The following is a 16236-nucleotide window of genomic DNA, read 5'->3' as shown; positions in this document are numbered from 1 at the left end:
AGTTCTCCTCCTGAACCTCCCTAAACCATCTCTCTTCATCCACCTGCAAAACCCACAGTGGGATTCCCCCGTCTTTTACGCTCCCAGTCATGTCGTCATTACTATAAAAAAGAATATTCTGCCTGCATTAAAATGGGGCGCTCCCTTTCCTTTTTTTTTTATCTTGTGATCCTGGCTCTTCAGATCAGCGTCATGGGATCTTCTCTCTCTACACATTTGCTTTTCTCTTTCTTGTAGAATTCCCCCAACAAGTCGTCCCAACGCAGCTGCAGCGCCCCTGGAGGCCCTAATTGAAACTGGAAAAGTGCCAACCTGAATTTTATTTACCTCAACAGCGTTCAAAGCGTGTCATGTTATAATTACCTCCCTGTCCTGGCTCCGCACATCCTTTTCCATAAGTTATAATATCCTGTCTCGGGGAAAGAGAAAAAAAGGAGGAAATGGCGGTAGAATTTTGATGTGGCGTTCCGGAGGGGTTTTTGTTTCTGTTGTGGAGTGGAAATTGAATTTTACTTCAAGGTCAGCGACACTAATGACAGTGTGGGAAGGTGTTGATCCAGCGGAGCACTGGTTTGTCGAGCAGCATCCCTCGCTATCGATTTGCAAGAGGGAGAAAGAGAAAGAGATTGTAGTGGCGCATTGATTGTCACACTGAATTGTTTGGGAGAGGGGTGGAAATCATTACTGTGGTATAAGTGGTGATTTGGGACCCTGTATCTACTCGGGATGTGCTGGGATAAAACTAAAGTGAGTGTCGCAAACAAAAGATTCGAGCAACAAGTGCATTATGAAGGATGAGGTAAAATACGATGTGACTGAAGAAAACAGTTGTTAAAATAAGAAAACCTTTATTTGTCCCACAATGGAATTTGAGTGTTGCAAAAACAAAAAGTACAAAAGCAGCAGACTAAAACTGAAATTCAGTTTTTAAAATCCAGATAAACATCTAATATCAAGATCAATACTTTAAATAGTATTACAAATATAGTAATAATAATAGATGATCATTTGAACAGTGTAACCGTTAAAATATACTTTAAATAAAAAATATACTAAATGGAATAAACTAATCAAATTAACTACAACATAGTGCATTTAAGAATAAACTATAAGGCTTTAAAAACGGAAATAATAGGATCAGTATATATATGATATCAGTATTGTAATAGTAATCAAAAGTATTCCAAAGTAGTTACATCTTTATTAGTATACAAAGTACAAAGTGATGTGTTTTTCACTAGTAAATATATGCTTTATAAACAGTATATTTCAATTTGTTTTATTATTAACAGTTGAAGAATATATTCATAGTTTAAAAACCTTTTAAAAATACATTTATTTTTTATTTTCATTTGCTTATTCCTCATTTTTTGGCTACACCCCGTTAGACCACATGTCTGACTTCTTCTTAGCAAAACCTCCTGTCCACAGTTTAGAAAGTGCATTTTTGTTTCACTTTCCATGTTATGTTGGGAGCTCATTAAAAATACTCCTCAGCTGCACCTACAGTGTGCAAACCCACCGGAGCGAGCGTGCGCCCCGTCGCTCTGGACACGATGATTCAGTGGTTCTCGTATACTCGCTGGGCCGTCCTGGTGTCGTTTCCCCCACGGCGAGACCGAACGTGTGTCACTTCCCCCTCGAATGGAAACGTTTACAGACCAGAGTGTGTCCTGAAGCGAGGGCTCAGCGGAGACGCTCTCGGTCATAAAATAGCAGGGGAGGAACGAAGGGGCAGACTGGAGGGAAAGACGACACAGGTACAGGGACCTCACACGGAGAAGTCCAGTTTCTGTGGCCCCTGAGCTGCCACTCACACTGACAGAAGAGCGCCTATTGGAAACTGCCCGCTCCTCGCCACAATGGCCTTAGTGGGCGCGATTAACCATTGAGACATCAAGGAGACGACGGGTGAAGTCAACAGAACTGGGATGGAGCCGTACCGTCCCTGCCGCCATCTAGTTTCTAGCAAAAAACTCTGCAACCTTCTGTCCGTGAGGTGAGAGTTCTAGCCACTCTGCCACCGCGCTGCACTCTGTAGACGGATCTAAAGCCGGTGCTGACCGAGATCCTTGCACGTCCACAACTGATGAGATGATATGTGTGGGTTGAATGCAGAGGACACATTTCACAAAGTTAGACTTCTTTTTAAAAATGCTAGACTCAAAACTGAGATATTTTCTGAAGCAGTGTTCAGCTGACTTTATGGAATAGTTTCTGGTCAGACCACATCCAGTGACGACGACCACTGTGACTCTGAAGCTGCATTTTTGGACACGTTGACGGACCTTTCATACTGAGTTAACATATTCATTTTTAACAGCTAATTAAAAGTGGACATTTTCATACAGGTTTTGTCATGGGCTCATTGTGAGCTCTTGAAAAAATGAAAAGATACACATTTTTACCGAATGCTCTCGCTCATTTGCATATTAGACTGAGCAGGATTGAGTGACTAACAAATGGAAATCTTATCCGTGCATCTGCTGCTCACCATTTCTGCTTCCACATCCACCGACTGGGCTCTCCTCCCGCTGACGTGTCGTGCTCGAGTGGCTTTATTAAACGGCCGGCGCAGGTATATAAAGACGCGTTGACCGCCCCTATCTACATTCTTCCTCCGCCCGGCCAGCACCAATTGGTCTGGCTTGACTTCCCCGCCGACAGCCGAGCGGCGCTGTGCGATGCGGGCGCGGGGAAGGAGCTCGGGGAAGTGGCGTGCAACGTTTCCAACTCGACGAAGGACCTTGGAAGCCTCAAAGTCAGCGCTGTCACGCCACAATACACCGAGCGGCGATTAGCATTAGCACGCCTCGCCGACTTAAAGACGTAATTTTTTTTTTTTAAGTTTGTTTGTTTGTTTTTATTCTCAGACATGCCAATAAACAATCAGTGAATTAAGCGGCAAGCAAATGGAATCAATTCATCCAGTTTTGCGCAGATGAGTGCAGAAAACGAGGCGTGAAGCAGCCGCGCTCGCTGTTTGGAGTGGCTAATTAGGAGCCCATTACAGGGTCTCTCAGCATGGTGCAGCCCTGATTGTTTATTAGAGTTTCAGTGAGGTAACGGGGAGCTGAGAGCGCGAAAGAAAAAGGGACTAATAGTAGTAATAAATGGATAATAAATGGATTGCTAGCAGACACACACGCATACGGACACATTGCACTGCCTCTGGGCTTGCTGCAAAAAAAAGAGAGGTCTTGTTAAAAAAAGAAAAAAGTCAGGGGGAAAAAATCGTTACCAGCGCGAGCATATGCCCCGGGTCTGTGCCATTAAAGACGGTCTTATTAAACGGGTAAGTGGATGGGACCACCGAGCGAGGCTTGCTGTCACTGGCACGGGGGCTGCTCTCTGGCCGGAGTCACCAAGTTTGTGAAATTAGCCCAAAAAAACACTCAACCGACCCGGACATAAGAGTCAGTGTGTGTGTGTGTGTGTGTGTTTGTGTGTGTGGGGGGGGGGGTATTCATTAGGGTTAGGGTCCAGATTACGTTGAGGTTAGGCAGGTTAAAGGTGCTCTGCGTAACTTTTCTGGTGGATGGTATGTAGAGGTGAGCAATATATCAAAATTTTGATAATATTGAGGATATTTGGTTTTGAAGACATGCTAAATTTGATCGTGGAGTATTATTATTATTATTAGTATTAGTAAAATTACAAATAAAAAGGAAACTATTTGCTATTTACTTAACAACTCTAACCCTTACTGTTTGTGATTCATTTTACAAATATTTCACGTTTTCTGATAATAAAACCTCAACTAACACGTTTAAAGACAGCTATCTGTTGGATTAGAATATTGTTATTGGGATAGTCCAAAAAATATGTACATTTTTTGTCAATATCTGTGCCTGAAATGTTCCACAGTATGACCTTTAACATATCTATCTAAAGGGAGAAAAAAGGGACTGAATTCAGAACTATTCCTGAATAGACAAGGACTAAACCAGGACTAGAACGGGACCAAACCAAGTCTACATCTGGGTTAATGTTAGCACCAAACCAGGTGTGAGCTGAAATTAGTTTTTCAAGGGATTTTTGAGAAGTAAACACACCCGCAATTACATAAATTCACAAGAATTATGCTCAATGCCACACTGTGGAAAGCATCAACCACATTACACTCTAAAATGTTTACTTGACATAATTTGACTGACACAAACATCTCCACCTGGAAAGTTATGCAGTGCGCCTTCACGACTAGGGTTTAGCAAATGAATTTAAGTGAATGTAATGCCGCCACAAAGCATGTAAACCAAAGTGTGTGTGTCAGTGTGTGTGTGTGTGTGTGTGTGTGTGTGTGTGTGGGTGTGTGTGTGGGTGGGCGAGAGAGGGAGAGAGAGAGCGGCACCGTCAGTAATGACCAAAGACAACAGGGCATTGTGGGAGCACGATCGATGAGCTGCTACAGGTGACTGCCCTCAGCACAAACACCACAGAGAGCTGGTGGAACTTCTCTGTCTTCAGTCTCCTCCGACTCTCATGCCGGGCCCTCTGCGGCTCAGTGCCAGCTCTGCTCCGGCGCCTGGTACTGCCTCCACCTCCCCGAAACACACACACACACACAGCCACGTTTCACAGTTGTGCGTGAAGCTCTACAGTAAACATAGATAAAGCGGCTCTGGAGATGGTCCCAGGAGGTGTACAACTATTTCAGAGACCACAGTCGCATGGCAGCATGTGTGTGTGTGTGTGTGTGTGTGTGTGTGTGTGTGTGTGTGTGTGGGTGTGTGGGTGGGTGTGTGTGTGTGTGTGTGTAAAGCCTGTTTGTTTGTTTGTTTGTTTGTTTGTTTGTTTGTGTGTTTGGATCCCCATTAGCTGTACCCAGTCTGCACCCAATCTCCCTTAGGTCCATTCAAAATGACGTCATGAGGCTAAAATTTCAAACTGTACATTTCGACATAAAGGGAAAGGCTCAAACCTAACGCAATTTACCACAAAAGTGACATAAACACAATTTTCAAAACACTAGATTGTCATTTTAAAGCTAATATAATAGTCTAGACTGTTCGAAAACGATCCAGGAAAGATCACATTTTGTCCATGTCATGTGAGTTTTATTTCATTTTATTTATTTATTTTCCCAGAATCAACCATTGTTCAATTTAGTATCCTAGTTTTATGAGTTTTTTATCTGTCAACCCTAAAAATACTACTACAACTTATCATTTTAAGTACGGACAAGTCTTCAGAACCATATGAATTTGCAAAATGTCTGTCTCCAAATGAATTCACATGATAAAAATGTCCAAAAATACCTATACAATGTTTATATATAATTCCAGCTGTCCCGTTCTCATTCCATCTCGCTTTCATATCCAGATGCGTGTTTGTAATCACTTCTAAATGCAACAGGCAGAGAATGAAGGAGGTGTTGACCCACTTGTCAACAATAACCTGGCGTGAGAGTGACAGAACAATGTGCCAAAGGACCTGACAAGCTGACAATGGCTTTGCGAGAGCTGCAGTCTCACACGGAGCCCCGGATCACACCTTCGAGGAGCGGCGGGGCCCTGCTTTAGTGCGGGCCGCTGTCTCCATCTCCACCCCTGACAACAATCCAACCCACTGAGGCGACACCGTACAAAGCGTTTTCCTACTTTTATCCAGCTGACGAACCCAATTACCGTGCGCGGAGACCCGGGATCAGCCCTTCGATCAGGACTTTGTAGCATCCGGAGCTCCACAGCCAGCGTCCCACAGGAAAGTGACCCTCCTGTTCAGTTTCCATTGAATTTGCCTAATTCCAAATATAATATTTTCCCGAGTATAAGTCGCACCAGCCAAAAAATGCATAATAGTGTAGAAAAAAACATATATAAGTCGCACTGGAGTATGAACTGCTGTTGCAAGTGTGAAAATAACAAATAATATCACATATAAGTCGCTCCGGAGTATAAGTATAAGTCGCACCCCGGCAAAAACTATGAAAAAAGGTGCGACTTATAGTCTGGAAAATAGGGTATATGTCGGAATCGTCGACAAACTCATGAAGCATTAGAGATCAAATTTAAATAGTAATAACAAGAATTTCATGAGATTCTAGGATTCAATGTTGTGCGGTGTAATCTCAGAGAAAGGGCAGGGTCTGTAACTCAAAATCATCACTTTCAACTCAAAATCAACTGAAAACACATGTAAAATACGAAAGAGCTGTAACCGTACTATAACCAAACAACTATAAACTACAACTAAACAACATGTTTTAGTTTGTGCCTGACACCTAAACAAGTAAAATCAAATAAACTCTAGTAGAAATGTTGTGATGTCAAATGAATCCAACATGTTACATATTTATTAGCCTGTACCATCAAAAACCGTCACTGTATGTGACACGTATGACCAGGTTCACTCTGTTACAGGCTTTTACTCAACGCAGAATAATGCCTCTCTTTTGGCACGGCGTGATTTGTGATCTAAAAATAACAGTTTTCAGGCCCTTTACTCTGGCCGTGTGACAGCAGCTGGCCTCAGTGTGCCGGTGCGCCGAATTCCACAGCATTAAGACCACATTAGTTCTTCAGCTCTTTGAAATAAGTAGGTTTTTTTCACTTGTTATCAGAGCTCAGTCGTAAGCTTCTCCCTTTATGGGCATGTTTCGCTAATCTCGCTACCGGCCTCCTCGGTTTTTAAGTTGAAACAGGTGTTGTGCTCATAACGCAATCGCATATTAGAGCCGGCACCTCAGCTCGTACTCCCCGTGAGTGGCTGTTTTCTTTGGAGATTCTTTCTTGGCGACGAGGCGTGTCGATTTTTCACGTGAGGTTGGAGATGAGGGGTGAAATGTGGTTAAAATGGAAGAAAGGAAATTCAGTTTTTAGGGTACATGAAATAGTGAGAAAATGTCGTTTGTGCTGGTCCCATGATGGAGAAGTCTGTTAGTATGAAAATGTATCATTCTTCAGTTCATCATGGACCTTGCTCAAGTTCTGGATGAAGGCCTAAGTGCAATATTGATTTATTTCTTTTTTACAGTTATACATAAAATACAAAGAACACAAGACACAGAGATAAAGCATAAAAACAGAGCAGTTTTACATCGTCCTAAACAGTGTCGTCCATTTTTTTGTGATGACTTTTTACTCGTAGCCAGAGATATGCTCCAAAGGTATCCATTTATCGTATCCATGGCAGGAGTTTTGAGGCGCAAATACTCAAGATACACAAATAAATCAAGTGAGATATGAATTAGAGGGCAGTTAAACAACATAAAACAAACAGAAACAAGACACGGAGAGAAAACTTGAAAACAGAACACTTTTACATCGTCCTAAACGGTGCAGCATTGAGTCCAAAGTCTATTCAATTTCATTTTCAAATTGAGTCAGAACGTAATCATCTAAATTGTTTGAATGTCGATTATAATGTCGGCCCCATCCTTGATATTTGGTTCAGTTTGTGTCGTGATGACCTTTTTCCCTGCAGTCAGAAGATATGCCTCAAAAGTATCCATCTATCGTATCCATGGCAGGAATTTTGAGGCGCAAACACTCTTAGTCCCATATTTCTGAACAGTTGGACAGTCCCAAAACACATGACAATGATGGTCCACTCGGCAACCACAATTTCTCCTGCAACCACCAGTGAGCCCTTTATAAAATACTGCGATAGATGTTTCCAAACAGTCACATATTCTTTCATTCCTATTCCATTTTCCCACTTTAATAGACTAACTACAGGTCAGGCGTTGCTACGAGCTATATAAGACTTCAAAACGCTATGAACAAGTGGTGAACTGGCACCAGCCCAGCGAGGACAGAAGCCACGTCAGGTGTGGAGCTTTAGTCATCCTTTTCCCTGCTCTGAGTGTCAGCACGTAGGTGAGTTTTACTGTCCGCCTTAAACTAAAAGTAGTCTAGAGTAAAAAATCAATCTGGCATTAGATCCGATGTCGGGCAGCGCTCCGGTCCCCTCCGCCACCCTCCTTGCCCCTGCTTTTCTTCCATTTTCATGTCGGAGGATGGAGAGATTACAGAAAGGCCACGTCTCGGAGCGGCGCAAGTGCCATCAGTCAAACCCGGGCCGTGCCAAGCCGCTCCGTCTCCTCTCGGCCCCGTATCTTCTGCGTACACATCATCCCCAGTGCTCTCTGGCCCGCGCCCTCCTCCGCAGCCCACTCACTTCGCACGCATCGCACGCCCGTGATTTATACCGTCCCGGCCCCCGGTATCACGGGCCGCTGTCCGCACGTGTGAGCAGCGTGCACGCCGCCGGCCACATCAATGATCCCAGACGTTACCCCGTCCATACTCACCACCCCCCACGGAGAAAACGAAAAAAAGACGATGTTTTAAAAGATTCGACGCTGCAAAAAAAGTTAAAATGTCCTGATTATTTTTGTGATTGGTTTTGGCATGAATGTTTTACAAGTTTAGTGTCCTTAGACTTTAGAATAAGCCAGTTGGATGAGAAATTGTCCAAAGTTGGTGTCAAAAATACAAAAATGTGTTCGAAAAGAGTGGTTTAAAGCCTTTAGATACAGTACGATGTGGAGATTGCGAATGAGCGATCGAAACAAACAGACAAACTAGGTAAACAAACTGAAAGTCTGGTCTGAAAAGAAAAACTTTGAAATGAATTATAAGAAGAGCATTTAGCAGTTCAACGGTCGTTCGGGTGCACAAAGCTAAAAGGCAGGGTGGTTTCATGGAAAGTTTCATTGGGCAGTATAAAAGTCTAGCTCCTGAGCAGAGTTGCCAAGTACACTTCTTTATAGCGACTTTGGGCTTCCTTTTTGGGAACGTTGCTTGCAAATTTTGAGAGCCACAGGTTATTTTTTATACATTTTTCTTCTTCTCTAGAGCAACACTCTCATGTCATAAAAGAGATGGGGGTTTTTTGGCCTTTTTTTTGGTCTATTTCACAATAATAGACCAAGTAATGACTGAAATACAATCTATTCACAGTTCACTGATGTTTCAAAGCAGTCAGCAAGGTTAAATAATTGTACTCTCTTAAAACCTTCAAAAACAAGCCCAAAACTCACCTTTTCCTCAAAGCTGACAACCCCCATTCTCCTCTTTTTTATATATGTAAAACGCAATTTAAAATCAATGTATTAGCATAAAACATAGGCGCATCTCATTAGCGCTTGTTCAGTGGCGACACACAACTTTTAAACAAGCGCTTAGTTTATTAACTTATCTTTGTGAGGCCGAGGTCGCTTGCTCTTCTACAAAAATCTGGCTTTTCAATCCAGTCGCTTCAGATTGAAAGTGACTTCCAGATGGCAGTCGAAACATCTCGATTTCAAAAAACACTTTCCTTTGAAATGTTTTTCCACCACTGACCACTCCTTGACGAATGAGGGATTACACCGTCTCACATGGACAAAGAATCATGCCCGAAAGAAGAAACATATTGAAACCAGCCAGAAATATCACAAAAACAAATCCTCAAATCCAGTCCAACTTAATTTAATCTAGTCAAATCGACCACAGTGTCTCCCAGGCGTCTTCCCTCGCGACCAAACTTTCAAAACGCTGTCAACTAAACTTTCTGAAACCTCTGTTACTGTTCGAAACGCGAGTGATTTTAACTCTTTTTGCGGGGGAAAACATAATAATAAATACGATAATAAAGCAAAGGCCGGCTACATCTGGCACCATGTCTGTACTTAAGGTTTCCAAGTATGCGTCTGGGGAGGAGGTCTGCTGGGACGAGCGCGGGCGGCTTGGAAGCAGTAGAAAAGGATGTCACACTTGAAATTTATACGGTGCGGTTCAGGGAGCAGCCGCTGTAAATTGACAAGTGATGCTTGTGAGCAGCGTTAGCCGTCTGTTCCCCTCGCTCTCATCCTCCATCTTTTTCCGCTCATCTTTTTCTTTTTGGGCGAGCGCATGGCTGTTACCGCTTACATCTGTGCGCGAGCCCCCCAGCGCTATTGTTAACGGGTGAGAGACACAAAAACAAGGAGTCGAGGAGGAGGAGGAGGAGGAGGAGGAAACGGAGGGGGGGAAAGGGCAACGGGAGCGAGTGACAGAAGATAGCGAGAGGCCAAAATCTGGTATCTGTTAGAAAATGTATGGGTTTTTTATCGTTTTGGGATTGAGCATCTGCCAAGATCTAAACCATCATTTGCTCAACTTCTTTATTGATTTATTGATTTTTTAACGCAAGAAAATATAACACCAGAGGGAAAGTGCGCTCTTTAATTCATGGCAAAGTCTCCAAACAAGAACTTTGAATTATTGTCCCGATGTTGACATAAACAGCCCATGATAAAATGTCACAGTAAAATGTAAATGAAAATGTAAAACCTGAATCTAGACATCTGCTTTTCTCATTGTTTTCTGCAATTAAGTTTAGAGTCAACAAACTCACAAGCTAACTTAAGATAAGATAAGATAAGATAAGCTTTATTTGTCCCACAATGGGGAAATTCCAGTATTGCAACACTGATTAGGCACAGAAGTATAATAATAAAGATAACTTAGAAAAAAAACTCTTGCAAACGTCCCAAATCCGGGAATGGCTCTCATCACTTTGAGTCTGGCAAAGTACCTTGCACGTGTGCTGCTGTCTAACCCCGTCGTCACCTTGAAGGACAGCAAATAACGTCAAGCAGAAAATCAAAAGTACACTTGAACCTACTGCCTAAACAAATCCACAGACTCCCTCTGCGCCGGCCTCCACGTGCGGATCTGTGCCGTGGTTTCATCGAGTCATTCTACTGGATAAATGTCGCTAATGGCAGCACTCTGTTTAATAATGCAGGACGTGCTTTTTGTGTCCCCCCCCATCCCTCCGCTCCCCGGGTCCCAGGGCTGCGGGTGAGTGACAGCCACACGAGCCACCAGGTCCATTTCCTCTGTCTGCACAAGTAACGGGACACCAGGCCGGCGCCCCAGCGTGTCAGCGCCCCGGCGTGTCAGCGCCCGCGACGTGCCCACTGTACGACACGTGAAGGGCCACTGACAGCGCAGGCCTGACATGAGCACGCACGGGCAGCATGAGGGCCGGTCTGAACCCGAAATATATTGGATGGAGGATTATATTTCGTAACTACTTTGCGCATGTTCCAACTCCTAATGAAATATACAAAGAACAGTGACCGAGAGAGTGTTGTTAACTACGATCAGCCGCATCGTCAAAGCTATCGATATTTGAAGTAAAATAGAGAATTAGGTATTGTTCTGTCTGAAGTAGGAGGGGATATGAGGCATTTTCAGATATTAACATCTTCAAAGTAGGAATGGGACGATATTGAAATTTTGTGTCACAATTATTCATCATTTAATTATTGTTTTACTGTTTTGTTGAAGCGAAAACAACTGCGACAACCCAATGAGAGAGAATATCATCCCGAAGTGGCTTTTTCTGTATGATTTAGTGGTAAATTAAATGAAAAATGATACAAAATGTGCCTCAAAACGTTATTGTCCTTTTATCATGATGAATTCTGTTTAATGTTTATTGTCCCATAATTCAAAGCGGAGAGCCCCAGTCATTCAGATGTGTGCATTTTACATACATTTGACAAAGCCACTGAATCAGAAGGCTTTGAGCATTCATTTAAAGTCTGTATCACAATGAGGTGCTGTTATTGAGGTGTAGTCACCATACTACAGTGGATAATATGCAGCAAAAAGTTCTGCCTCATTTGGGCCAATTTAGATGTCCTGAGGTCCAACAAGGTCTAAGGTTAAGTAGAAGCCAAGCAAAAACATACATTATAGTATTGCATAATTTGTACTCCATCCATATTTTTAGATATTATAATCCCTTTGTAATTCAGGATATTCACAAACCTTCACGACTTTGACTTTGTTACGCTATTTGTCACATCACCAACTCCAATTGTTAACACTATTTCAGTTTATTCCCTCCAGCCAAGACTCCAAGAATACTGTGACTTCTCCTTTTCACACACGCCCCCCATCATCCTCCCCCCCGATGTACCGATCCACTCTAAAACTAGAAACATGCTGTCACATCTGGGCATCTCGCTCGCAGACACGAGAGGCGGATAATAGAAGACAAAGATGGCTGCCGAGACAGGATCTCTCACTCTCTCCCCTTCACACGTGAAATGTCACAGGCCGGGATGATGCCCCTTCAGGGTGACAGCGCGATAAGAAGCCTGTATTATTACAACAGTACACGCCGCCGACCCCCCCCTCTCATTAACCTCAGCTCTGATTGCCCCCAGGCCGCCCTCGCGCTAATTAGTGGCGGCGGTGGTGGTGGTGGTGGTGGTGGTGGTGGGGGAAATATGTCTATGATGCAGCCTCACCAGTCCAAACACACACGCAGATAATGCAGGCGTGTGCTGACAGAAGAGCAGCGTTAACAGTAGGTGCGAGGCTGAATGAAAGGCCTGTCTCTCCGCTGCGTTTCATCTGCGGCACGAACGTGTTGGCATCCGCGGGGTTATGCCCACCAGGTGACAGTTAGCAGCGCCGTTGATCCCTTTGACGCAGACAGGCTTCATCTGCGGCGCGCTCACCTCTGGAGCCGGGGATCAAAACACGAGCAGGTGTCTCCACGTGACGCTGGTAATTAGGACAATACAAATCGGCAAAGTGCGCGTTTCAGGGTTGTTTTTTTTAAACAGACGTGACACGCGGAACAGGTTTGTAATTAGATTAGTGGGGAAAGATGTTACAGCGACTCGGTGAATGCTCTTGAACGTGCGCTGCAGTCACACGGCACGAGTTCTTTTCGATGTCTGTATCAAAGCGATAAACCGATGCCAAACCCTTCGCATGGGTTTCACTTTCATGTGCGACGTTTTGAGGACTTTTCCCAAACCAAAGATATCATATTCTGTTTAAAATCGTTAATTGCAATGATAACAGTCCTAATTTGTCGGAATTTTGAAACCCATAGATTCTTAGATGGAGAATCATTCTGTTGTGTGAAACAAAGTGTGTTTTTTATCATTGATTATGGATGTCACAATATCACATTTTTGTTTCGATTGCTGTGACAGAAAACTGCAAACGCCATTGTCTCATACGCTGCTCCTCCTCAGGTTTGTGCTCACTTTGACAACATTGAATTTGACATTGAAACATTGAAATGACAAAATAAAGCTGATGTGACAAAAACAATTACTTGACATTTAGATTGAATAAAGAAAAAACTTAATTTTGCTTCTAAAATGGTCACAATTATAAATAATTCTTACGATTATATTGTGACCTGAATATGGTATAAAAATTGGTGTTGCATATGAACCTTTTCCCTTTAGATCAGAGCTTGAGGTTTAACACAACACTAACTTCTTAGATGATCTTTTTGTACACAGTATTTTTGTGAAATGACCTAATAATGCAGGTCCATATTAACTAACTGCTGTATGGAATCCTTTGGACACAGACTTCTACAATGCCATTTTTACGCTTCTCAGTGACTTCACATACTGAGGGAAGCTTTGTGCGCTCTTAAAGCTCTGACATTTCTAATGGCACTTTGACATCTCCATTTAGGCCTCCTTTGTGCTCTAGGAAGCAATTTGTGAATAAAGACAAGTGCCCATTTTCTTTTTCCCATTCTTTTCTTTTTTTGTCTTACACACTGCTCAGGACAAGTGCGAGCAGACACAAACACGTTGAGGGACTTGTACAGCAAATACCCATTTGTACCTGCTCCTGGCCTGGGGAGAGCTCTACGGAGAGGGACCGAGAGTACAAGAGGTGGGGGCACAGGCGGACCCGGGATGGAGTATTTAAGAGCACTTGAGTGCCAGTGTGGATGTAGTCACTTCTCCCAGCGGACGTCAGCGGGCCCCTGCGCTCCGTGGCATGATTTTTCACTTTAGCGAGCCCCACTCTGAGCGGCTCCACTCCTCATCGCGCTCTCCTCCTCCTCCTCCTCCTCCTCCTCCTCCTCCTCCTCCTCCTCCTCCTCTCACTGGCGGTGTGCTTCACTGACTCCATCATAAAGACTTTCATTCACTAACTATAGGAGCGGGCGCGCACATTCTGGACTGGCAGCGCAAACAGCACAATTTGACCCATTTGCCCCCCTGCCACAGCTAGTAAATAATTCCATTGTGAGGGCCATTAGCAAGTATCTCAAGGGTTAAGAGGGGAAATTCGCCGACAGTCAGATGGGCGATTAGACAATAAGAAGATGAAATGTCTACTATTGTATGGTTGCATGTTGTTTCAGAGGTCGCATTAGGCGTGTGGCTTATTCATATCCTTAATGTCCTTTTATTTGCCCCGGCCTTTTCTCCGGAGGCCTCGCCCCGCACACACTCTATGCGCCGCGCCAACGTGTAATGATCAACAGACTCTTTTTCCATCACTAGATCCAGAGGAAATGTAACGTGCAATTATGTAAAGTGAGGAGGTAACCGAGAGCGCAGAGTCAAATTTGTGGCGCTCGTCTCGCTGAAGTGTCGGCAGCGAAAGGCCGCGTCGCGAGCTGAGGTTAGGACGAGGTTACATTCACGTGGCTCGACCGCAGTCCTGCTCGCCACGTAACGGCGAAGGAATCGGTGCGGCGTCGCCAGGAACCCTCGCTTCTCGTTTGCAGTGCGTTTTTGCTCCGATGTAACGGCAAGTCGCAATTGTTTGAAGATTAATACGTTTAATAAGTTGTCATTCCGGATTCACTGTCTTTTTCTGGAGCATGTTCTCACGTTATATGGGTTTTACTCTTATTTTTCAAGAGGAAAACACGCACATTTGGCCCTCCAGAGAGATACTCCAAAGTCCTGGCCCAGTAGATGGATCCGTGGGTGCTCTCGACAACTTTTCCCGCAATGACATGTGTTCGGTGCAGACAGATTTCCCCTAAGGCAGTGCTTCTCAAACTCAGAGAAGAGTTGGCCAGAGCTAGCCTCCTGAGTAGCACCAGATCTAAACCAGGTCTGCAACAAGTCTCTCCCAGGTCTAAACTAGTGCGATAACACCACTACAGTAGTTCTAAACAATGACTAATCCAACAGAGAACAACAATTTTGCTAAGAATTACACTAACTAGGGAAACTCTAGAACTGCAGAGGAATCTAACACATGGAAATACCAATCGGATTAAGACATTCGAATCTCTCTAACAAAAAAACAACAGCCATTGAAGTATTGTCCGTGCAGCTGTAACTGCTCCTGTGTCGCTGTCAGAGGGCTGCTTGTACTTTTGCACGGGTATGTCAGAGGATTACTTCAAAGAGCGTGAGAGCGATGGCCGGCCCTGAACTCGAGGGTCCTTACAAGGCCCCTGGAACTCTCTCCACATCTGCCTGCAAGGAACGCCACTGGCAAGCACAGGCCCCGTGTGCACCTGTGTGAATGAGGGCTTGTGTTCACAGGGGAAGCTACACGTGGGCCATAGTTTATAAGCGATGTTTGCACCTTCTCGTGTGACATTATGTTGTGGGAGTCCAAAATAGTCTCAAGAGTCAGTCGTATCAGGCAGAGGATTGTGTTCAGTGTTAAAATGTGTCTGTAAATGTCTTGGTTAACGTTAAAATGCACAAGAAGTTAATGGACTGTTAATTTAGAAGATATTTTAAGGGTTTTCAGTACATCCAACTATAGAAATTCCAACTCTGTGTTAACTTATGATGAGGGAAAACTATTCAAAGTTTCGTGTAATGTATTTTTTATTTATTTTTATGCTGAAAAATCCCTAAACACACTCAACGATTAGACTGCAAGTTTATATTTATCTTTGGACTCTTTTCAGCTCTTTTTGGCAGCATCTTAATTATTGACGATATTTCCAATACAAATATTCAAATATCATTTCCATGAAAAATATGGGCTAAATACCTCTCCTTTGTGTACGACTAATTATCATTTATTTATTTATTTCGCTAACTCTTCCCACCACAATTATTGCATAAAACTTGTCTGGCTTCAAGCTAATTTAACATTCTTGTAGACATAGGTGAAAGCAGGATAAATAGAACAAAGCTTATTTTCCAACTCCACCAGTTATATTAATTATGAAATACTGCAATCAATATCTCGCACTGAAGATTCCTCCTATGCCCCAAGTAACACAAAGTGAGGCCAAAGTTAGATGTACAGTTCAGGTGCATGCAAATGGCTCCTGTGTGAGAGTTATGTGTGCTCTGAATTATTAACGCACCTAGGCACATTGGCCAAGGGGAAGATATTTATCCCGGATCAATAAATAGTGTTTAGTGGTAGCATGGTTTCTAATTACGCCCCCATCTGACCACTCTATAACCTCTTCTCCCACATTTTCGTTTTCTTCTCCGTGCTCCCTTCCCACTCTCCCACTGTCGGGCAATTTGGCCTACACACAGTGCAACTC

At 43.5% G+C, this 16236-nt stretch overlaps 2 protein-coding genes across 4 annotated transcripts in view; one reads left to right on the top strand and one right to left on the bottom strand.

Moving 5' to 3' along the window:
• Positions 1–12190, bottom strand: part of sh3gl2a (SH3 domain containing GRB2 like 2a, endophilin A1) — a 364709-nt gene extending 352519 nt beyond the window's left edge. The window contains exon 1 of the mRNA XM_072462863.1: positions 12175–12190. The gene's annotated coding sequence lies outside the window, so the exon portion shown is untranslated. The remainder of the gene's footprint in view (positions 1–12174) is intronic.
• Positions 1–16236, top strand: part of bnc2 (basonuclin zinc finger protein 2) — a 212574-nt gene that overhangs the window by 174629 nt on the left and 21709 nt on the right. The window lies entirely within an intron of this gene.

The sequence above is a fragment of the Eucyclogobius newberryi genome, unplaced genomic scaffold (assembly GCF_026437365.1).
Source record: "Eucyclogobius newberryi isolate DKJ021-1_F unplaced genomic scaffold, fEucNew1.0.hap1 SCAF_4, whole genome shotgun sequence".
Taxonomy (NCBI): Eukaryota; Metazoa; Chordata; class Actinopteri; order Gobiiformes; family Gobiidae; genus Eucyclogobius; species Eucyclogobius newberryi.
Note: the sequence above shows the minus strand (reverse complement) of the source record. Positions and strands in the feature narration are given on the sequence as shown.